At 38.4% G+C, this 23,526-nt stretch overlaps 1 protein-coding gene across 3 annotated transcripts in view; it reads left to right on the top strand.

Moving 5' to 3' along the window:
- LOC108266876 (zinc finger protein 883) overlaps nt 1-13,793 on the top strand; it is a 39,832-nt gene extending 26,039 nt beyond the window's left edge. Inside the window, exons 8-15 of one of the 3 annotated variants that reach the window (XR_008396510.1) lie at nt 648-772; nt 6,353-6,424; nt 7,707-9,132; nt 10,480-10,541; nt 10,886-11,257; nt 11,546-11,878; nt 11,996-12,087; nt 12,304-13,793. The gene's annotated coding sequence lies outside the window, so the exon portion shown is untranslated. The remainder of the gene's footprint in view (nt 1-647; nt 773-6,352; nt 6,425-7,706; nt 9,133-10,479; nt 10,542-10,885; nt 11,258-11,545; nt 11,879-11,995; nt 12,088-12,303) is intronic. The other 2 variants (XR_008396509.1, XR_008396511.1) reach the window with 2 other exon arrangements.
- Nucleotides 13,794-23,526: the final 9,733 nt, after the last annotated feature.

Here is a 23,526-nt window from a genome sequence, read left to right as displayed (position 1 = left end):
CTTCCACTTAAAATCAGCTTCACAGTTTTTCAGATGCAGGAAAGACACCTCTGAAGGACATTTTCTGCTATGAAAATGTTTAATGTGAAAAGCTTATTGTTAATTATCAACCTGCTCAACACAGACCTATCACTATTTATATCAATGAGTAATAAATAATTAATTAAAAAAATTTATATAATCTATAAAGTTACATAATTATAAGTCACTTTCTTCTCTTGCTAAGGAAATAACTGTAAATGTCCTGGTGCCAACCAAATTTTCATGTATATATCAAATTCCATGTGTAAATCAACATACTGACATCTTAGTAATATTTCTATTGACTGTGGGTATGTGATGATTCTGCTTAAGGATCCTTGCCTTATCCCTACAAGCATCACACGGATTATGAGAATTGTTATAAATTATAAATCCTACAGTTAAGTAATTCAATTAATTAAATATTCAATGATTTACTATACATACACTACAAAGTTTTTGAGTGTGCTCTATTTCACCTCTTATAAACGGCCAAGGGTGGAGTCTAACACCTGGCTATCCTCCAGTGTGTGTACCATTCCGAGACCTTCAACAAAGTCACACGGTGACCGTGACGCAGTATTTGCTATAAATACCTTCTCTTCACGTTTCTCTGCTCCTTTTAGTCTTCTCAACTTGCACCATGTCGGATCTCTTGTGCATCTTGGATCTATGTGACCTATGGTCAGATCTACAGGTAACCTGTCCTCTAAAGCTGGTGATAGATTGCCATCATCTATTCATGGCTGTGGTGAGTTTATTCTCATATTTGGAGGCCATTTGAACTTCTTATTTATCTAATTTTATTTTTGTGAAACTTGTGTTGTTGGCAGATGATGCAACATACAGTGGAGCTTGAAAGTTTGTGAACCCTTTAGAATTTTCTACATTTCTTTATACATGTGACCTAAATGTAATCAGATTTACCCACAAGTCCTAAAAGTAGATACCCAGTTAAACAAATGAGATAAAATATTATACTCTGTCATTTATTTATTGAGGGAAAATTATCCAATATTACATATCTGTGAGTTGCAAAAGTATGTGCACCATTGCTTTCAGTATGTGGTGTGAGCCCCTTGTGCAGAAATTACTGCAGATAAATGTTTGGGGTAATTGTTGATCGGTGCTGCACATCGGCTTGGAGGTGTCACGTGAACTGCTTGCTTCAGGTCCTTCCACAACATTTCTTTTGGATTAAGGTCAGGACTTGGACTTGGCCATTCCAAAACATTAACTTTATTCTTCTTTAATCATTCTTTGGTAGAATGACTTGTTTGTTTAGGATCGTTGTCTTGCTGCATGACCCACTTTCTCTTCAGATTCAGTTCATGGACAGATGTCCTGACACTCCATCAGTGATGGCAAGTCATCCTGATCCAGATGCAGCAAAACAGTCCCAAACCATGATGCTACCACCACCATGTTTCACAGATGGGATCAGGTTCTTATGCTGGAATGCAGTGTTTTTGTTTTCTCCAAACATTATGCTTCTCATTTAACCTAAAAAGATTACTTTTTTTGGTTTCACCCATTCATAAAACATTTTTCCAATAATTTTCTCCACATGATCTTTGAACTGCAGATAGGCAGCAGTGTTCCTCTTGCAACCCTGCCATGCACACCGTTGTTGTTCAGTGTTCTCCTGATGGTGGACTCATGAACATTTAACATTAGCCAATGTGAGAGAGGCCTTTAGTTGCTTAGAGGTTACCCTCTGTGACCTCCTTCACTATTACACATCTTGCTCTTGGAGTGATCTTTGTTGGCCTCCACTCATGGGGAGGGGAACAATGGTGTTAAATTTCTTCCATTTGTACACAATCTGTCTGACTGTGGTTTAGTGGAGTCCAAACTCTTTAGAGATGGTTTTGTGACCTTTTCCAGCCCGATAAGCATCAACAACTCTTCTTCTGAGGTCCTGAGAAATCTCCTTTGTTCATGCCATGATACACTTCCACAAACACGTGTTATGAAGATCAGACTCTGACAGATCCCTGTTCTTTAAATAAAACAGGATGCTCACCCACTCACACCTGTTCAACCCATTGATTGAAAACACCTGACTCTAATTTCACCTTCAAATTAACCCTAGACGTTCATATACTTTTGCCGCTCACAGATATGTAATATTGGCTCATTTTCCTCCGTAAATAGATGATCAATTATATTTTTCTCTCCTTTGTTTCATTGGGTTTTCTTTATCTACTTTTTCAAATCTGATGATGTTTTAGATCATATTTATGCAGATATGTTGAAAATTCACAAACTTTCAAGCACCGTTGAAGGTTTATGTGGAAAATTACAAACAGACCATGTGTATGTCCGCATCCCCTTGTGCTGCGAGTGGGTATGTAGCTATGTTATATAGTTCACTTTTTAATGATTTGGCTGAATTTTGACAGAGATGTCAGTGTAATGAAGGAATATCTATATAACCAAACACACAAAATGTCATACCCTGTGGGTGTGCAAACTTTTAGACTCAGATCTTTCTGTGTCAGTCACTCTGATTTGGTTTAGTCAGAAATTTATGAAAAGTAGGACAAAGGGACAGAGTGTTTTGCATAAGCTGTTTTGCCTGAAGGAAGACAAATAAGCAGCTCATTTTATCACCAAATTGTAAAAAGACTATGAAGGTCACAGACACACTACTTCTAGCGCTGTTTCCTATAAGAACTACAAACAGCTGCAGTTTAGAAACTAAAATGTTTGGAGCTGGATGTTGATTAGGGTTGTTTAGTGTCAGTTTCAAAGTCATGAAATTAACATGACTATATAAAATTTGCTATAAATACCTTCTCACGTTTCGCTGCTCCTTTTACTCTACTCAACTCATACCATGTTGGACGTCTTGTGCATCTTGGATCTATGTAACCTATGGTCAGATCTACAGGTAACCTTTCCTCTAAAGCTGGTTATTGACTCCTGTCATTTCTTCATGGCTGTGGTGAGTTTATAGTTATACTTTTGGAGCCACTGGAACTCAGTGGCCAAGTGGGGTCCCACTACTAGCTTCTTATCATTTACCTTAGCCTTGTCATCATAAACAGCGTTTGAAGGTGCTTTATAAAATAAAGATTATTATTATTATTATAATCTCTACTGATCTGCCTGTGGGTTAGCTATGAACTGCTCTGTTGCTCAATATAGCATTTTTTTCTTAATCTGTTAATGAGTAGTTTCTCTTGTCATGCTGAGCTTTTTCACACACCCCCCAAACTAGGAGCCTACGGACTTGTGAATACATGCCGCTTGCATGGTTGAGTTGTTCTTCCTCACCATAACACTAATCCACTGAGCTCGCAAATTGAGCTGGACACTACTTACACACATACTCGGGCCGGAGTTGGCTTTCCTCCACTGAACCGTGTCTGTGCTGAATGGGGCCTCCCTTGGTGGTACAAATGTAATTCTGTTTTGGGGTTTAGTTGTCAACCATCAGGCTTCAGTCTAAAATTCATTTTTATATAATTCCATGGAGCTGATTTATATTAAAAAATGACATGACACAACTAACAGATTTTATGTACTGTTGATGGATTCATTTACTTTCTCAGCTTCACAAAAATTGTTGATCTATAGTGGAAGGAGTGTAAGTGTTTGTAATGTTTGCCATTTTAATATGTACATTATGTGGAATATGCACACCTCTGGATTCATTTGGGAAAACATATCTGATTTCACTTTGTGTGTGTTTTTTGTGTGTGTCCCCTGCTAGTTGCACTCAGGAAGCACCAGTCCATGCTATACATGTCCTAGTAAAACCTTCCCCAGTAGTCTGAATGTCATATTACTGAATTTTATGTCATTATGATGGCTGGCAAAATTTGTCACTCTGAGATTTTTCTCTTGGTATGTCGAAGGTATTCAGGGCCCAGTTAAGACTAAGAGTTTTTATTTATCTTGGGCCATATTTAGAGTTTAAGTGTCTAGTGAGGATTTAATACTGAAATTGTGCACACGGTATTCGGACCCTGGACATAACTACAGACTTGAGCACTATTCAGACGTTATGCGAGTTCATCATGCGAGGCGTGTCTCCGTTATGTGCGATTCTGACCTTGAAGTCGAGCACATTTTTTCTTGTGTGATATCGGCTCAAGTAAGGAGCAGTATTGCATCCAGTCCCAGTGTCAGTTTAGTGTAATGACGATTTGTCACCCTGAAATTTGTCATCTTTCAGTACCTGGTCAGGGTGGCAGTGGATCCAGATCCAGTTCCAGTAACAAGAAGTCATCCAAGTTAAATGCACATACTTTTATTTGTTTGGATCTTATTTTACTTTTCTGGAACTTGCGTTATTAGCAGATGTTGCAAGAGAAATGCCCCCATTACACCTTCAACACCTTCATTCATTTATTTATATATATATATATATATATATATATATATATATATATATATATATATATATATATATATATATATATATATATATATATATATATATATATATATATAGGTTTTAATCATCTGGATGGAGTCTAACAGAGATGTCGATGTAATGAAGGCGCACGTGTTAAGTGGGTTTTATGAAAAGTAGGACAAAGGGACAGTGGTTTGCATAAGCCATTTTGCCTGAAGACAAATAAGCAGCTTGGTTTCATCACAATATGGAAAAGGGTCTGTGAAGGTCACAAAGACTAATGAATCTAATAAATGAGGTGCTTTGTTATGGTTTTATTTAATCTTTTAGTAAAGTTGTGATATTTTCAGTGGTTAGAAGTGAAAGTTATTTTTACTCACATCTATGCCAATAAAATGTATACAGTTAACAGCATAACAATCCCTTGAAATATGAATTAAATGAGGTGAAAAGAAAATGGTTTAACATGAACACAGAGGCAAAAATTATATCGCCTGATCCATGGTGATTACGGGCACCAAGTACATCATGCAGGCAAATCTTCATCATGCTTTTATTCGAAGCAAAGTGTTTTGTAGACTGTTGGCAGGAATGTGCCAATAATACAGCACACTGCAGCTTGAGACATATCAGAGTAATCACTTATCAGTCACAAGTGCTGATTGTATTACACTGTTAATAAATAGAGGGTTAAACAACATTAAAAGAAGATTGACTTCCTTTTATGAAGCAGCATTCTTATTTGTCTTCATTTATGAATTTTTCTTTTAAAAATTTTTTTATATTTAATATTTCTTTAGGTAATTCCATTAATATCAAGCAATGACTCCAGGGCTTCACAAAATTTATCAAGTCAGTTTGTGTAATTAAAATAGCTAGATAATCTCAGCGTAATCTGTATATAAAAATGCAGTAACTCATCACAAATGACAAATATTTCTTGGAATGAATCCTGAACAATCGAGGTTTACATTTGTTAGTCTTTTAATATGTAAATTTAGATAAGAGCATGAGAAGATACAGATGATTTTCCAAACTTAAAGGATTCTCATTAATGCCAAATTTCTTGTGTAATTTACAAATAAACCTGTTCATTTCCATCTTAATAAATGAGCCCCACTGATGGTTTACCTCCAAATTTCAGCTCCCATCTAACTCACTACTCAGTATAAATACGCAGTATAAAGGTACTCCAGGAAGCGCTTGTTGTCTCCTGTTGAAGACTGTGACAAAGTTTAAAAATAAAGCAGAACAATAAAATACAGATGTTTAAATACATGGTCATACATAAATTTTATTGGTATCACTTTTAACAATGGACATGGTCACAAAGCAGTTTTACAGAAATAGATAAATTGAGGGTATAAAAGGTACAAAGATTTTAAAACAAATATCCTTTTTTTTTTTTAACCACCATTTTTACTGCCATCAATTAATACTGTAATAACCTCATCTAAAAAGATCGTGAATATTAGTGTGAAAATTTTGAACCATAACTCATCTGGTACACGTAATGAAACGTCACACGGTAGAGGCAGCTGACGCAGTTTCTCTTCAAATCAGCCGCTCAGGGTGTCGGACATTTTCTGCTATCAAAATATTTAATTTGAAAATTGTTAATTAACATCCTGATGAACACAGACCATAACATTTAAAATGAGGAATAATAATAATAATAATAATAATAATAATAATAATAATAATAATAATAATAATAATAATAATTTATTATTATTAATAATAATAATAATAATAATAATAATAATAATAATAATAATAATAAATGAATATAAAGTGTAATTATAACTCACTCTTTTTTTTTAATAAAGCAATGATCAGAGGTTGTGGTGTCAACAAACCTAGTTTATTCACATCTCAAATTCATTGTGTGATGCTACATCTTAATGTTTACAGTGTTTTCCACTGAACCACCTTTATTTACCGTGTGTGTGTCTCTTCAAGGATCAGTGCCTTGTTCATGATATGGCTGCGTCACACACACTGATGATGAGAACCACAGGAGAGAATAACATGGTAAATACATTACATTTTTATAAACCTCACATAATTGATTAATTCATGTATTCATTAATCTAACACCTGGATGTGTGTGTACCATGCAAGACAGTCAATAAGGTCACACAGTGACCATGACACGGTATTTGTTTTGAATACCTCCTTACATCACTCTGCTCCTTTTACTCTACTCGCCTGGGACCAAACCATCTCGGCATGGCTGAGTGTATTCATGCCGCTAACATGCTTAAGTGGTTCTCCCTCACCTTACCACACTCTACACCACTGAGTTTACAAAATTGGCTAGATTCTGCTAACACACATGCACAGGCTGGAGTTGGGATTTTTTCTAATTCCGCATATCAGTGCCAAGTGATATTTTACTGGTAGTAAAATGTTCTCTTTCAGGGTTTAGTGTTCTACCAACAGCCTTCAGGCATTTTTTAAAATATATTTTCACATGGAGTTAATTAGAATCGAAAGTGACAACACCACAACCAAAATATTTCTTGTACTGTTTTTGTTTTCTTACATAGATTATTAATTTCTCAGTTTCATACAACTTGTTGATCTAGTGAGGAAGGCATGTGCATGTTAGTAAAGGGGAGTGCACTTTTCTGGGCATGCAAGTGTGTATTTGTGGCTAATTTGTTGCTTGTACCTGTGGAATCATTTGGGAAATTCATGTCTGTCTTCACTTTATGGGGTTTTCTTTCTTAATGTAGCATGTCCATGCTATTTATTTACTTGTAGTAAATGCTTCCCAGATATTTTGAATATCTCATTACTCAGTTTTGGTCATTCTATGAGATTTTTCTCTTGGCCATGCAGAACCCAGTTAAGAAGGGTTTTTATTTTTAATTTTTTTTTAAACTCCTCTTGGGCCGCATTCAGAGTTGAGTAAAATGTGTACTGAGGATGTAATACTGTAGTTTGTGCACATTGTGTTCATTGGTTCAGTTCATTTATTAAGAATATGCACAGGCAAAAATTCAACTCGCCATCGGCATCTTATTTAAACAGTGTACAAACATAAGCTTTAACCAAAGAAGTTCCAAGAAGACTTTTTAGAATTTTTAATAACCTGGTAGAACTAGTACACACCGGTATTTTAAATATATGTTACTCATAATACAGTTAAGCAGTGGACATTGAGCCACAGCGCATGGTACAGTCAATTGTGTATGTCAAAATCTTGTTAGGTTCTACCTGGAAAACACTCTGACCACACCACCTGATGGCACACACACAACCAGCTTTTATTCTCTTCTCACATTAATAACCTAACTCTGTCATCTAGGTTTCTTGCAGGTCTGCCCCTACACACCATCTGAGCCCTGCAAATGATCCAGAATTGATCCAGCTGGACAAATGTTGTTCAACCTGTCCAAGTTCTCCATCACCCCATTGTTGCGTTCCCTTCACTGGCTTCCTGTAGCTCCTGCATCAGATTTAAACACCGATGTTCACCTACAAAGCAGCTCCCACTTACCTTAAAGCAAGTCTGCACCATGCTCCCTCCGAGCCACCCAACATCTCTCAGGGTATGAGTAAAATCTACATCAACACCCTTCTCTATCCTGCACCCAGGTGGAGAAATAAACTTCCCCTGGCTGACTGAACAGCTGTAAGTGAATTTAATGCAATTGATTCTATAATGTCCTCTATTTAAACCAGTAATGCATATAAACAGCATATGATCATGTGTGACACAAACCCACCAAGTCACTCGTCTCAAGTTTCTGGCCATCTAGAGTTTTGCCATGTTCGAAACAAAAAATATAGCATTACAAATGTCACCCAGAGAATGTAATCCCTTCTGGATAGGGCTCTAGGCACATGGTTTTCATTTAATGTCACCAATACACACTGCCTGGCTATCATTAGTTAAATGTAAATAAATAATCACATATTTGCGTTAATGAAAAGAAATGAATTGATATAGTCTCAGTTTAATTCAGAGACTAAAATATTTTGTTTGTATTTGTAATATTTCACTTAAAGATTAATTACACCCAAAGCCTATTTTTAAAATGACTTGTGTAAGAATAAATAATGTTATTAGAGTTTCTAGAACATCATGTATCATATCTAAACTGTTAAAAGAACATAAGAATTGTCTTTAGCTCAGAGTGTGCTGTGCCTCCTCTCACTGAAATACTGAAATGGGCATGAAATACTTGTAGAATCACAATTTTTGTGGCTTTAATTTTGTAAATAATTTTTCAAACGATATTTATTTTTTTCCACGCTTCAATATAACGGACTAATTAGTGTACATTCATGATATAAAACTTTTAACCCTACAATATGTTAGATTTGTGTTAGTCCTGACCTGGTCATTAAAAATAATTCATGTTTTTAGTGTTGCAGGTTCCCAAACCTGCCCTGATGAGGTTGTATCCATAACAGTTCAGTATGATGAGTTTCTTTGCGCTGTATAACTCTAATAATGAAAACTGGACAATCTTTCTTTCTCCAATTACACACTAAAGACAACTTGATAAACATTTCCAGTCCTCCATTTTTTTTCTGTCGTGCCCCATCCATCTCAGATTTCCATCCACTCTGTTTTGTAAAGTAGGGAAAGTAGGAGGAGGTGTTTACAATAAGTCAACAAGTCTAAAAGAAGATAAATAGTAAATCAGTTTGTCAGATACTACAGAACGTCTCTGTAGGAAACTGAAGTCTATAAACACTGATATTTTACCTCCTTCACATTTCAGGTATGACTCAATATTCTACTTTGATACTTCACTTAATTCCTACCACTTAATTAGGGGAAATGATTTATAGAGCTTGACATTGGGGATAATTTATAATTTTTTAGCACATTTGTATTCTACAGAGCAGGGCTGTGTAGAGATCTTCACATTGGCAGGTGATTACATTTAAAAAGAGACTCATGGATTGAGGGTTTAGAAACAAAGTCTACAGCATAAGAATCAGATGTAAATTTACATTAGACTTTAAAGCTGTGTGATTATTTTTATATATATATATAACATTTACATATGAGTTTAAATTTTTAAGTTTCTTCATATGTTAAAATATTAAAACAAGGTATTTATAATTAAGAACATTTAAATAACCAATGAACAGTCACTAATGAATTTACTATAAATCTTTGAGAATTACTACAAATGGCAAAAAGATTTTAATGTATAAAATATATAATGCTGTTAGACCTGAAAAATATTTTCCACCTACAGACCTGTGAGTCTTAAATAATGTCAATCAAAAATCATCAGCTGGGACACAGTAGTGTTAACCTGAATTCCCTTAGTTACTACTACTATGACTAGCGACTAATTTTTTATACATAGTTCATTATTAGGTTAGCATTCATGATTGTTGTATACCTCCTGTTGAAAAAAGGTTTGTTGGTATATATACCTGAACTGTTGAATGTCAGTGACGAGTGCAAACTAAAGATTCAATTGAAATACAATACTGAAACATAATAAAATAGTTTATTAGTTTAGTTTTTAGAACTGTTGTACTCATGTTAAAACCCATTTAAAATTTATTAGTCTATTTTCAATGTGACTGTTAAGAAAAAATTAGAACTTAGAGTGCTATGTGATTTTAGTGCAGGCAGGGCATTTTAAAAAATAGTTAAATTATTAATTGAAACCTCTTTGCTGCTGCTTAAGCTGTTAATAAAAAAAAGTCAGATGTTTTAGCACAAATTAAAATAAACCTAAAAAGTTATAGCGTTTAAAATATTTCTTTAAAACTTTTAAACACCATAAATGCAGCAACATTCTCACCTCCTGTCAGCAACAGCAAAACTTTAGAATTGTTTCTAAATTATTCTGATATTCATGATCTAGATGTGACTCGCTTCAGATACTTCACTTGTTCTTTCTTCTTGAGCCCTCAAGTCATGATTATCAGTTACAAAAAAAAGAATTATATTTATTCACTAATTACATTCTTGACTACAACTCCCCTGTAGTAATTGGTGTTTAACTTCAAATATGATCATATGTACTGATTTGGTACTTGCTGGAGTCATTGTTTTGATCAGGACTGCAGAGGGATTTTAATCATATTTAATCACTTCTTAGTGAGTTCCCCAACAACACATCAGTGATGGAGCAGCGTCTGTTCATACTCCTGTTTTTCACAGGTGAGAGAATAAGTGTGTGTGTGTGAGAGAGAGCGAGAGAGAGAGAGAGAGAAACAGTAGCTGACCACAGCTAAATTTTCAGTGAGCTGCTCAATGCTGGCTTCAAATGGCACATGGAGGCACATGGTAGCTACTGTCTGATACAGGTCTCCTCTAGCAACAGGCATCGCATTACTCAGAACACATGATTGTTAGATAGTTACAGACATATCGACTATAGGTAGATATCTTGCACCCAAGAGAAAAAGATGGCAAAAAAGATTTCATACGGAAATGTTTACGTTTAAATTTATTAAAATGACAATTTCTGATTTCTTGGCTAACCTTGCACAAATCCTCCACAGGATTCACCCCGCTCGTCCTTTCTGTTCCTCGTAAGTACTATCTGATCCAGCAGCAGAAAACATGGAGTGAGGCTCAGGCTTACTGCCGAGCCACACACGATGACCTGGCTATCATAGAAAGTAATGATAACATGGTCCGACTTCAGAATGAAGCACAGAGACAACATTTCAGTTCTAGTGCTTGGATTGGACTGTACGATGCCGTCAATAGCTGGCGCTGGTCCATGGGAAATGAGACACTGGGAAGCATGAGACTGTGGTCTTCACCAGAGCCCAACAACTATGCTGGAATAGAATCTTGTGGTCTGATGTATTCAACGGGTTGGAATGATATGCCATGTACATTGAGATATCCCTTTGTGTGCTTTGATGGTAAACAGCATATATTTAACATTTTGTCAGTAGAGAAGATTGTCTTCATAAAACATTCTAGACTGTGTGCGCTCAGTGTTCTCATTAAAATTAACTGTGTTTTAAAGCAGCAAAAATGCTAAACACCAAGCAGAGAAAAAAGACTGATTATGATTAACATTATGAACATTGACATTTAGTGCACTCAGAAAATGGTGGACTGTTTAACTTTCTCATCTAAGAGACAATACATTTAAATTATAAGTAACATACGTGATAATTGTGTGTTGTTGATTTTAATTCTCACAGGCAATAAAACTGGAAATCAAAGTTACATTTACATCTCTTATGCACGATCATGGCCTGATGCTCAGCGTTACTGCAGACAGTATCATACAGATCTGGCCAGCATTAGAAATTCAACAGAAAACTCAATTATACTGGGCCTGATCTCTGGGGCCATTTGGTTTGGTCTGTTCAGAGACACCTGGAAGTGGACAGACCAAACCACCTTCTCTACCATTAGCTGGATGCCTGGAAAACCTGATAATGCCCTGAAGAATGAAGCCTGTGGTTATTTAAATAACGGTCAGGTTGCTGATGCACAGTGCTCAGCTATAATGCCTTTCTTCTGTCACTCAGGTGATTTTAAAGTTTTATTCAGTCTCCTTTTTATACAACTTTAAACTGATTTTGAAAATGTTATTTTAATTGTGTTCATGTTTGTGTTTGAATGTGTCTTTGCATTTCTACATTTAGCAATAACGGGAAGAAGACAAATCTTAAGGATGAAAGTGCAGTCCAATCAGGATGTCAGTGATCCTGCACTAAAGGTGGCCATCTTTGATCAGGTGGGTCTCATCCTCCTCAAGACTCCACTTGTAATGTACATCGTCTTCCTCATTACTGCAGTTAGAACCTGAGTCTTCAAGCTCTGACACTTACACACTGTACTGTAATCTGACTCCGACTGTTTCTGTTCAGTTGCTGCAGTAAGCTTTACAGCTTTCATAGGAGATTAGTGTCTCTCTTGCATTCTTAATAATAAATGTCTTGTTCTGCTTTAGATCAATCAGAAACTGCAGGACCATGTAATGGCAGAGAACATCACAGTGAAATGGAGAGAGCAAGCAGACGGAAAGGTGTTTCACGAGGAAAAAGAAGAGCTCTAAGGCTTTATCTGTGTCTCGAATCATGTAATTCTCTAGTGCTCTAGTTATTTTAGGTTGAATAATATGTTCACTCTGGGGAAATTTCTTGAGAGGTAGTCTTCTATTTTTCATTTAGTTGTCTGGGATTATTCTTTACACCAAATTAAGTCAATCAATGGAGATGCTTTTTTCTTTTTCTTTTGCAGATACAATGCTGTTGTAGCTCACATGTAATGAAAGTCTATCTAGCTCAATGTACACCCATTACTTTACATATTCACATCAAATGACATGCATAACAATTTTAAGTTTCATTATCTTGTATATGTTTTTTATTGCTTTCCTCATCATAACTATTAACGAGCCCTTTCTATTCCTGATGAAGTAGACTCCATGATGTAAATATAAGTGAACAATGTGCAGGTCATTTCCCTCTGAGCTACATCTGCAGAGGTTCTATTCTGTTTCTCTCATCACCACTTATCACTAAAACTCTGATGTTTTGTTGCTCTGAAACAATCTCTACTGTAAAAAGCTCTAAAAATACTATTCAATTGACAGCTTCTGTATTCATCATGATAAACATGTTATTGCATGGACAGAGTATAACATCAAATGTCTCATCAAATAATACTTTACACTTTTCTGTATCTTAACTATACAAAAAAAAAAATCTGGTTTAACTAGGTCTTTTTTTCAAAACAAGTTTTTTTTATGAAAATCAGTTGACAATGGAAATTTTAGCTGATTTTGGGAGCAAAAACCTGCAGCCAATATGCACGGTTCCTTGAAAGTGTGAGAAAGGAGCTGAAAACTACCAACTCTGATTGACCTTTTCTTCTTAATACTATAGCTTATAGGATTGTACTGATGCAGAAAATGTCAAATACAGCACGTTTAATTCTTTATTCTGCAACATACATGTAACAACAATATAGGCTTTGTTTATAATCATTTAATTAACAGACAAAACAACTTACTGTTATTGGGTTATAAGCACTGTATAGCATTTAAATATAGAAAAAGAAACATAACTTTTGAGTCCTGTGTTTTTATTAAGACGATCATTTAGGTTAATTAAACTGGATGATAAAGAAGCTGCTTGTTCTTAAGGGGGGGGAAAGGACACCTTATAGGGACTGTAATTCTACCTGAGAAATGCTCATTGTTTATTGATCCAAACTGGGGCCAGGACTGCATGTATAAAACTGCTCATCATAAATAGCAAAACATTATTAGAAGTCTTACAAAATTTTGCAAACATAAGCTAGAGTTTAGCACGGATTGTGCTTTATATATAGCATACTTCTTGTGCACTTTTACTGGACCACTGTTTAGGCCACACAAATTATTTACTGTCAGCTGTGTTAGACGGGAACAGAAGGTGGCCACATGCATTTCAATGAGGAAAGCACACATTACATGAGTTTGCTCTGTGATATCATAAATATACTTTCATGATACTGTTACAACCCGCTATCTTTGGGATGGGAGTGTTTTTTTTTTTTTCCCCCTGTGGTGTTTGTAAATAAGTTATGAGCCTTTAGGATTACAATTCAGTTATTAATTTAATTATTTATGTACGTGTGTGATTTAATCCATTCATAAAAATACATGTGTGGAGTTCCGAGGTTTAAATGGACTTCTGCGCGATCTCGCAGTTTAAAGTGCGCTCTGACTTCCGGTATTTTAGCCATGAAAAACGCTCAAAAGCGCGCAAAATAATTATTTTACAATTAAATTATCGCAGCAGTTATATTTCTCTACTGTGTCTTAATCTAACCAGGGTGTTGATTTTGCTTCGAAATGGATAATTTTATTATTTTTAATATTTTTGTGGTACGGTCGGTGCGGCCAGCGGAAGTGAACTTCCGAGGGCCACCCCACGTGTCCCCGCTGTAATAGGTGTTGGATACAATGGAGAGACATTACGTGAGTGACGTGTTGAGGTTTAAATAACCTCCGATGCTATCTGCGAGTTTAAAGTGCGCTCTGACTTCCGGTATTTTAGCCGTGGAAAAACGCTCAAAATCGTGCAAAATAATTATTTTAAAATTGAATCTCTACAGCGGTTGTGTCCCTGTAATGTACGTCAACCCAACCAGGGTGCTGTGCTCGCTTCGAGTTGGATAATTTTTTTATATATATTTTTCCGCGGTACGGCCGGAATGATTTGGGCCTTGGGGAGGAATACGGCGTGTTCCCACTAAGGTATTTATTAAATCCTTCGATAAAGCATTACATAAGTGAACTTTTTTGAGGAATTAGGCTATTTAACTAATTGATTGATTTTATTTATTTGTGTTGATAGTTTGTGGTTTGAGAGACGTCATGAATCGGTTATGATTGTGTTGTGGTTAGATTATAAATAGATTAGGATTAGGTTTAAATTAAGTTATTTATTTATACTGATTAGGTTACGGTTTGTGATTTGGTTGTAATTACGTTGTAGTTGGGTTATAACCGGCTAAGGATTAGGTTACGATTAGGTTAAATATATATCTATTTTGAGCATTCGGTGAAGGTGTTTGGGTAGGTTGTGGTTTATGTTAAAACTAGGTTATGATCAATTTAACCATTTAAAGGTTAACCCCCAGTTTAAGGTGAGGGCTAGGTGTTTAAGGCTACGGTCAGGATCCTAGGGAGGGGGTGAAGCTAGGTATTGAGGGGCAGGTTGTTATGATTAGGGGTGAGGCGAACACCAAGCTCAAGCAGGTGTGGACGGAGTGGAAAGCGACGGAACGAGGGAGAGCCACTGGACTGAGCAGGTCAACCCTCTATGCCTGTTTGGGCATTATTCCACTCACCTGCCCGTCCTTCCTAACATGCCTTGATGGGTATAAGGCCGGGCAGGTGCCAAGGAAAGGATGACTCAGGTTTGGGTTTTTGAGATCGATTTTCTTTGGATTACCATTGTTTGGATTATGTTGTTGGCTACATTTGCCGAGGTCATAGTGAGTTTGGCAATTTGTGCTACTGTGAGTCTGATAGCATGCTTGGTCCAAAGGTTAGGTTTTTTTAATTTACAATGACCCCCCCCAACAGGGTTAGTGCTGGGTTAGACAGGGAGCCAAGGGAAGTGCAATTGCCTGCACCTGTTAAGCACTGCAATAGCTCAGAAATTTAGTTGACTTCTCAGTTGCCTGTGCTTGGTTGTAGATTTTGCAGTTTTTATTCTATTGAGCGGTTCAAGGTGGCATGGGGAAGAGGAACCAGATTTTAGGGACAGGGTAAAGTTAGATATTAGGGAGGAGGTTGAGTCTTTTAGCCTATTGATTAATTCGTCGGATTGACTTTGGGTTGACTTTATTTTGTTTAGGTTGTTGGCTGTGCTTGCAGATGCCATTAGAATATGAGCCTTAGGGAGTATTTGGGGAGTTGGGGTTTGAGGGACAAGTCTAAATTGTGAGTAGGTTTTTAGGATTAAGGATAGTATTCAGGGGTAGGATAGGTTTGGGATAGGTTGTGGATGGGGTTTGGATTTTTAGGGGTTAGAGCGTAAGGTTAGGGAGCAGGTTGGGATTAGGTCATGATCAGGTTATTTATTTATTTTGAGCATTTGGTGAGGGTATTGGGATAGGTTATAATTTGTGTTATAACTAAGTTACGATCAAATTAAGCATTTAAAGGTTAACTCCCAGTTAAGGTCAGGGCTAGGTATTTAAGGCTAGGGTCAGGATTTTAGGGAGAGGGTAAAGCTAAATATTAGGGAGGAGGTTGAATCTTTTAGCCTTTCGATTAATATGTCGGATTGACTTGGTTTGACCTTTATTTTGTTTAGGTTGTTGGCTGTGCTTGCCGATGTCATTGGAACGTGAGTCCCAGGGAATACCTGGGGAGTTTGGGTTTGAGGGACAAGTCTAAGTTGTGGGTACTAAGGTCAGAGTTGTGGGTAGGTTTTAGGATTAGGGATAGTATTCAGAGGTAGGATAGGTTAGGGGTTAGGGGGTTACGTTTTTGAACTGCTTGTTTCTTAAATAAAATCCCAGATTCGGGTTAATTGTGCGCTGGCACATCTAAAACTTCCTTCTCTTTTTTCATATATTATATTATCCTGTATTTGTGTAGAGAGATCATTTTAGGACTTTTAGAATAAACTGTGTCCATCATTTTCTGGTTAAAAATTGGATTACTTAGTGTAAGCCCTGGACTGCTCAACAGGTTCACCCAAGAAAACCATAGTGTCTAGAAACTGAATAAATTTTCTATTAGCATTGTGTTTTATTGTGATGTTCGGATGATGTGTGTTTGCAAGTATGATGAATCGATCGAATTCCTCCATTCCGTGCTGCCAAACCCCAAAGATGTCATCCAGGTATCTGTAGTAAACTAGGGGCTTAAATTTGCACCTGTCTAGAAGGGATGTTTCCCATTCCGCCATATATATATATGTATATATGTATATATATGTGTGTATATATATATATATATGTGTGTTTGCGTATGCAGGTGCAAATTTTTTGCCCATTGCTGTACCTTGGACCTCCAAGTAAAATTGTGAATCAAATTCAAAGTCATTCCGCATTAGGCCTATTTCTAAAAGTTGTAAAATGTATTTGTCTGGTCTGTATGGATCCGGGTGATGTCTGAAAGCTTTTTGAACAGCTTTTAGTCCTAAATCTGTTGATATATTTGTGTATAAGCTGTTTATGCCAATTGTAAAGAGAAATGAATCATTTGAGATGCTGATGTTTTTTATTTTGGCAATAAAGTCATATGTGTCTTTTATGTAGCTTTGATGTGTTTGTGACGACGGATTTAAGAAACTATTGATGTATTGGGCCGTGCGATAGGACTCACTTCCGCAGTCCGACACTATCGGGCGGCCCCTGGGGATCTCGCCTGGCATGGTCCATGTTTCTGGTGCAGCATGTATTTTCAGTAATAGATAGAACAGTCTAGGCCTGGGAACATCTGGACCCATTAAATAATGTTTCTGTTTTAGATTGATGTATTTTTCCTGATGTAAACCATTCAAGATGTTTTGTATCATTAATTTAGTATCGGTTTGTAGTGAGTGTTCCAAAGGGATGTAATGGTCGGTGTTATTCAGTTGTCTTTTAGCCTCGAACATGTATTGAGTTTATCCAAAATAACAATACCCTACCCCTTATCTGCCGGTTTTAAGATGATGTCAGTGTTTAAGTGAACGAATTGCCCTTTTCTGTGTGGGTGATAAATTGTCAGATGTTTCAAAGGATCTGTTCGAGCCTATAGCTCTGTGATTGTGTTTAATTAGTCGTCTAATATGTATGTTACATGCTGCAATTGGGGGTTCCCATTTGGATGTTTCTACGAATGGGGTGGTATTGGTTTGTGTCTGGAAGTCAAAGTAATTTAAGATTTTTAACTTTCTATTGTGCAGATAGACATCCCTCTTAAGATCCCCAAGATCCGACCCCCCTGGCGTCGGGATGAAGGTCAGCCCCTTCTCCAGCAGCAGCCTCTCTCCCTGTGATAAATGAAAAGTTTTTGACAGATTGAAAATACTGGAGTGCGATTGGTTGTTGCACGTCTCCATACTCAATAGTTTAACTGATCGCACCACCCATCAAACATGCGTTGTGCCGTCTCTGTGGTCCAGTGGATATGATCTTTCTCGACCCTGAAAAACAATCTATTTAATTCCCACAATGGGACTACCGTGTGACACAATGTATTTATTCAACACCTCCAGATTCTGCTGCTCCTGTGGAGGTAAGGATTCTGAGAATTGAATAACCAGTGTGTGAATTGTGGCATTTGGGAATATCGATTGGGCCGCTCTCCAAAGGTACTGCAGTTGTTCTATGGCCGTTTTATACGGATGTTGACCCCTGTTATTTAAACCCCCGGACAGAATTACCTTATGTACCAGTGGATGTGGTTTTTGTTTTTGCAGAATTTTGGCCATGTGTAGGAAGTTGGCCCCCGGAAAGCTGTCGACTTGTGTGTTTGGGTTTTTGATTTCAGGGATCCGACGGAGATTGGAGTCCCCCATGAAAACTATAGGTTTGCGAATGTTGATGTACCAATCTACCGCTTTTCTATCCGTGTTTATGTCTGTTTGGTTTATCATGTAGATCAACGATATCTAAAAGCCCATCGTCTGTGGAGTCCGAGGATACTCTACCAGATTTTGCCACTGTGATATGTTCAGGAGGGCCGGATTCAGAGCGGGTTTCAGCCCGAGATTCACTCCGTTCAATACCCTTTGTCATCCTTATCCTTTTTGTCTTAACAGTGGCGCCGTCTGTATCGTCGTCCTCCCCCACAGGCGTGGTTTCTGGCCAGACCTGAGAGAGATCAAGTAGGTTTGTTTTTACTGTGACTCTATCCCGTTTAAGTTTGGGCGGTGTGTCTGGACTCACCTCTGGGGCATGGACTTGGGCCTGGACTTTGATTTGCCCATGTAGGTGTCCAAGTCCTGCTAACGGGGCAACAGATATGGGCGAGTTAGATTGTAAATCTTGGTGGATCTTGGTAACATTATTCAAAGTGTACTCAGTAGGTGGATTGTAAATCTGTGCCTGTGGAGAACTGGCCCCTTGAAGGGCAGTGGTGTGCAAAATTGGGCCCAATTTATCTGTAGAAGCTGATTGTGTTGTATGTTATCTTTACAGAAGTCTAGAATGCTGTCTGTCAGTTTTTGTTTAAACCTGTGTCTGGCCCATTTCACAGCCACTGTCCATTCCAATTCCCCGAAAACCTGAATATCTTCCATAAGGTTATGTGTGACTTGTGTGTAGTGTTCCTGTAAGATAGCATGTTATTGTTCACCCATGCAAGTGTATTTTGATTGATTTTTCTGTGTGGTTGTGTCATTAGGTGAGGCTGCTTTTATGAAATGTGGGAGTTTACTGACCTGTCTGTACATGCCAGTCGGATGGCTGTTTGTGTGCAGGGAGTGTTACACTATCTGCATGTGGTGTGTGGCCGGTATCAACTTGAAATATGTTTTTGTCAGTGTTTTATCAAATGTATTGCGTTTGCTTGGTGGTCCTTGTGTTTGTGTATTTTCCCCTTCCCAAATTTGTTTATGATCTCCTAAAACAGCAAATCTATTGTGCCAAGCCTTCATTTTGTATCTTTCAGGTGAGTAGACTTAAACAGTGTCTGGTGGGAACAACAATCATTAACCAAGTTACCATAAAAGAGACCACCCTTACCCTACCATTTGTTCTCCAGTCCTTAATTGAGTGTCCATCCTTGGTTTTATCAGGACGATCTTCCTTTAAGCCAGGGTTCTTTTTGGACTGTTGGTGTTTGTAGGTGGAGTCTCTCAAGCCATTTTCGGAGGGTAGAGGGAGGATAGGAAGGAAGAGAAGGGGAAGAAAGGAACAAAAGAAAAAAAGGAAAAGAAAGAAAAGGAAGGGGGGATAAAGAATTTAAGTCTTCTCGCTTCCTTCAGAAATTCACTGCCCAGTTTCTTTCTTTTTGAGGGTTTCCTGATTACCTCCTGGTCTTCCGTTTCCTCGTTGACTCGGCTGGCCTGTGGTTTGATGTCCTTGTCACTGTTATGTTCTTTTCCCGGTTTTGCTTAAAAGTTTAATCTTTATTAAATTTTTCTTGTTTAAAAACAAACTTTTTATAATAATACAAGGCAAGAAAAAGAGGAAAAAAAACTGTTAGGAGGTTCCTTCAGTAACATCCTAACGTTTCGCATCTAGGATGCTTCTTCAGAGGATGAACGACTACCTTGGGGAAAGGGGCCTATATTTATACATCTAGTGTGGGTGTGATTAAGTTGTGGGTGTGGTCAAATGTGAGTAAATGTGATGGTGCTTGGTTGAGTTTTGTAACCTCCCAAGGAGTAGCCCAATCTGTGGCTTTATTTTTCCCTCCAAAACGAGGGATTTAAATGAGTGGTTAATGATCGGTCTAAAATTTCAGTGAAGTTGTCAAAATAAAAGTTCCCAAATCAGTCCACCATTTTGCTTAGGTCCTATAGGATCTTTTTCAATGTAAAAGTCTCTGTGCTTGTCTTTCATTTAAATGATCCTTTAGGTCTTGTGTCCGATGAAAGATAAGAAGGCACGGGCTGGGTTAGGTTTTTGAATTGCTTGTTTCTTAATTAAAGCCCCCTGATTCTGGTTAATTGTGCACTGGCACGTCGAAATCTTCCTTCTCTTTTGTCATCTGTTATACTCGCAGGGTTTTATTTTGTCTTTGTGTATGAGGAATGGACTGTGTATTTATCATTTTCTGATTTAAAAATGGACTATTTGGTTTTTAGTGTACTGTGTCTATCCTTTTCTGATTAAAAAATCAGGCTATTCAGGGTTAGGGTGAGGCTTAGGCTCAGGAATGAAGTTTAAAAATGGGCAGATTGTTAGGGTTGGGGTCAGGCATGGGGTTAGAAGGTTGGGGTCAGGGTCAGCGATGGGGTTCAAAAGGTTGGGTTTTGGGTTGGGGTAAGGAATAGGGTTTAGGGTTCAGGTCAGGCCTAGGGTTAGGGGGGCAGGGTTAGGTTTTTGAATTGCTTGTTTCTTAATTAAAGCCCCCTGATTCAGGTTAAATGTGCACTGGCACATCTCCATCTTCCTTCTCTTTTGTCGTCTGTAATACTCCCAGTGTTTTATTCTGTCCTTGTGTATGAGGAATGAACTGTGTATTTATCAAAACATGGATTATTTGTTTTTTAGTGGCCTATGTGTCTATACTTTTCTGATAAAAAATCGGACTATTCAGGGTTAGGGTGAGGCTTAGGCTCAGGAATGAAGTTTAAAAATGGGCAGATTGTTAGGTTTGGGGTCAGGCATGGGGTTCAAAGGGTTAGGGGTTATGGTTAGCGGTTGGGGTTATGGTTAGCGGTTAGGGGGTTGGGGTTAGGGGGTTAGGGGGTTGGGGAGGGTTAGGGGTTAGGTTTTTGAATTATTTATTTCTTAAAGTCCCCTGATTTAGGTTAAATGTGCACTGGCACATCTCCATCTTCCTTATCTTTTGTCGTTTGTAATATTCTCAGTGTTTTATTCTGTCTTTTGTGTATGAGGACTGATCTGTGTATTTATCAAAAAATGGATTATTTGGTTTTTAGTGGCCTGTGTCTATACTTTTCTGATCAAAAGTCAGACTATTCAGGGTTAGGGTGAGGCTTAGCCTCAGGAATGAAATTTGAAAATGAGCAGATTGTTAGGCTTAGGGGTGGGGTCAGGCATGGGGTTCAAAGGTTAGGGTTAGGGTCAGTGGTGGGGTTCTAAGGTTATGGTTAGGGTTGGGGTTAGGGTCAACAATGGGGTTCAAAAGGTTGGGTTTGGGTTGTGGTCAGGCATAGGGTTCAAAGGTAGGGTCAACAATGGGGTTCAAAAGGTTGGGTTTGGGTTGTGGTCAGGCATAGGGTTCAAAGGTAGGGTCAACAATGGGGTTCAAAAGGTTGGGTTTGGGTTGTGGTCAGGCATAGGGTTCAAAGGTAGGGTCAACAATGGGGTTCAAAAGGTTGGGTTTGGGTTGTGGTCAGGCATAGGGTTCAAAGGTAGGGTCTGGGTTGTGGTCAGGCATAGGGTTCAAAGGTAGGGTCAGTGATGGGGTTCAAAGGTTTGGGGTAAGGGTTGGGGGGGGGTTAGGGGGGGGTTAGGGGGTTAGTGTTAAGGTGAGGGGGTTAGGGTTGTTAGGGTTAGGGGGTTAGTGTTAAGGTGAGGGGGTTAGGGTTGTTAGGGTTAGGGGGTTAGTGTTAAGGTGAGGGGGTTAGGGTTGTTAGGGTTAGGGGGTTAGTGTTAAGGTGAGGGGGTTAGGGTTGTTAGGGTTAGGGGGTTAGTGTTAAGGTGAGGGGGTTAGGGTTGTTAGGGTTAGGGGGTTAGTGTTAAGGTGAGGGGGTTAGGGTTGTTAGGGTTAGGGGGTTAGTGTTAAGGTGAGGGGGTTAGGGTTGTTAGGGTTAGGGGGTTAGTGTTAAGGTGAGGGGGTTAGGGTTGTTAGGGTTAGGGGGTTAGTGTTAAGGTGAGGGGGTTAGGGTTGTTAGGGTTAGGGGGTTAGTGTTAAGGTGAGGGGGTTAGGGTTGTTGGGTTAGGGGGTTAGTGTTGTTGGGTTAGGGGGTTAGGGTTGTTAGGGGGTTAGGGGGGTTAGTGTTGGGTTAGGGTTGGGGTTAGGGTTGGGGGTGAGGGTTGTTAGGTTTAAGGGTTAGGGGTTAGGGTTAGGGGGTTAGGGTTGGGGTTAGGGGGTCAGGGTTAGGGGGTTAGGGTTAGGGGGTTGGGGTTAGGGTTAGGGGGGTTAGGGTCAGGGTTAGGTTTTTGAATTATTTATTTCTTATTTAAAGTCCCCTGTTTTAGGTTAAATGTGCACTGGCACATCTCCATCTTCTTTCTCTTTTGTCTTTTTTAATATTCTCAGTGTTTTATTCTGTCTTTTGTGTGTGAGGACTGATCTGTGTATTTATCAAAAAATGGGTTATTTGGTTTTTAAATGGCCTATATGTCTATCCTCTTCTGATCAAAAGGACAGACTATTCAGGGTTAGAGTGAGGCTTAGGCTCAGGAATAAGATTCGAAAACGAGCAGATTGTTAGGCTTAGGGTTGGGGTCAGGCATGGGGTTCAAAGGTTAGGGTTAGGGTCAGTAGTGGGATTCCAAGGTTATGGTTTGGGTTGGGGTTAGGGTCAATAATGGGGTTCAAAAAGGTTGGGTTTAGGTTTTAGGTTGTGGTCAGGCATAGGGTTCAAGAGTAGGGTCAGTAGTGGGGGTCCAAGGTTTTGGTTAGGGTTGGGGTTAGGGTCGGGGTTAGGGTCAGCGATGGGGTTCAAGGGTTAGGTTTAGGGTTAAGGTTAGGGGGTTAGGGTTAGGGGTTCGGGGTTAGGGGTTAGGGCTAGGGGGCTAGGATTAGGGTTAGGGGGTTAGGGTTAGGGGTTGTTAGGGGGTTAGGGGTTAGGGGGTTAGGCGTGAGGGTTAGGTTTAGGGTTCAGTTTGGGGTCCGGGTGGGGTTGGGATGGGGAATTGGGGATAAGGGATTGAGTTGTGTGTGAAATGGTTTTCCAAGTGCTTTGTTTTTCTCTTTTCTACAGGTTCGATACTGGATGATTGACTGGGGATCTAAGGTAAGTGCTTAAAAAGTTAAGTGCCAATCCCACTCTGTGTGGTAGGGTGTAGTTTATAAGTGCTTTAATCCTTTCTGACAAAAGAAAGGTAAGTGCTTCAACACGCATTTCATTCAATCCTCTAAAACACACAATAA

Source organism: Ictalurus punctatus, chromosome 6 (assembly GCF_001660625.3).
Source record: "Ictalurus punctatus breed USDA103 chromosome 6, Coco_2.0, whole genome shotgun sequence".
Classification (NCBI taxonomy): Eukaryota; Metazoa; Chordata; class Actinopteri; order Siluriformes; family Ictaluridae; genus Ictalurus; species Ictalurus punctatus.
This window is presented reverse-complemented; position numbering and strand designations above follow the sequence as displayed.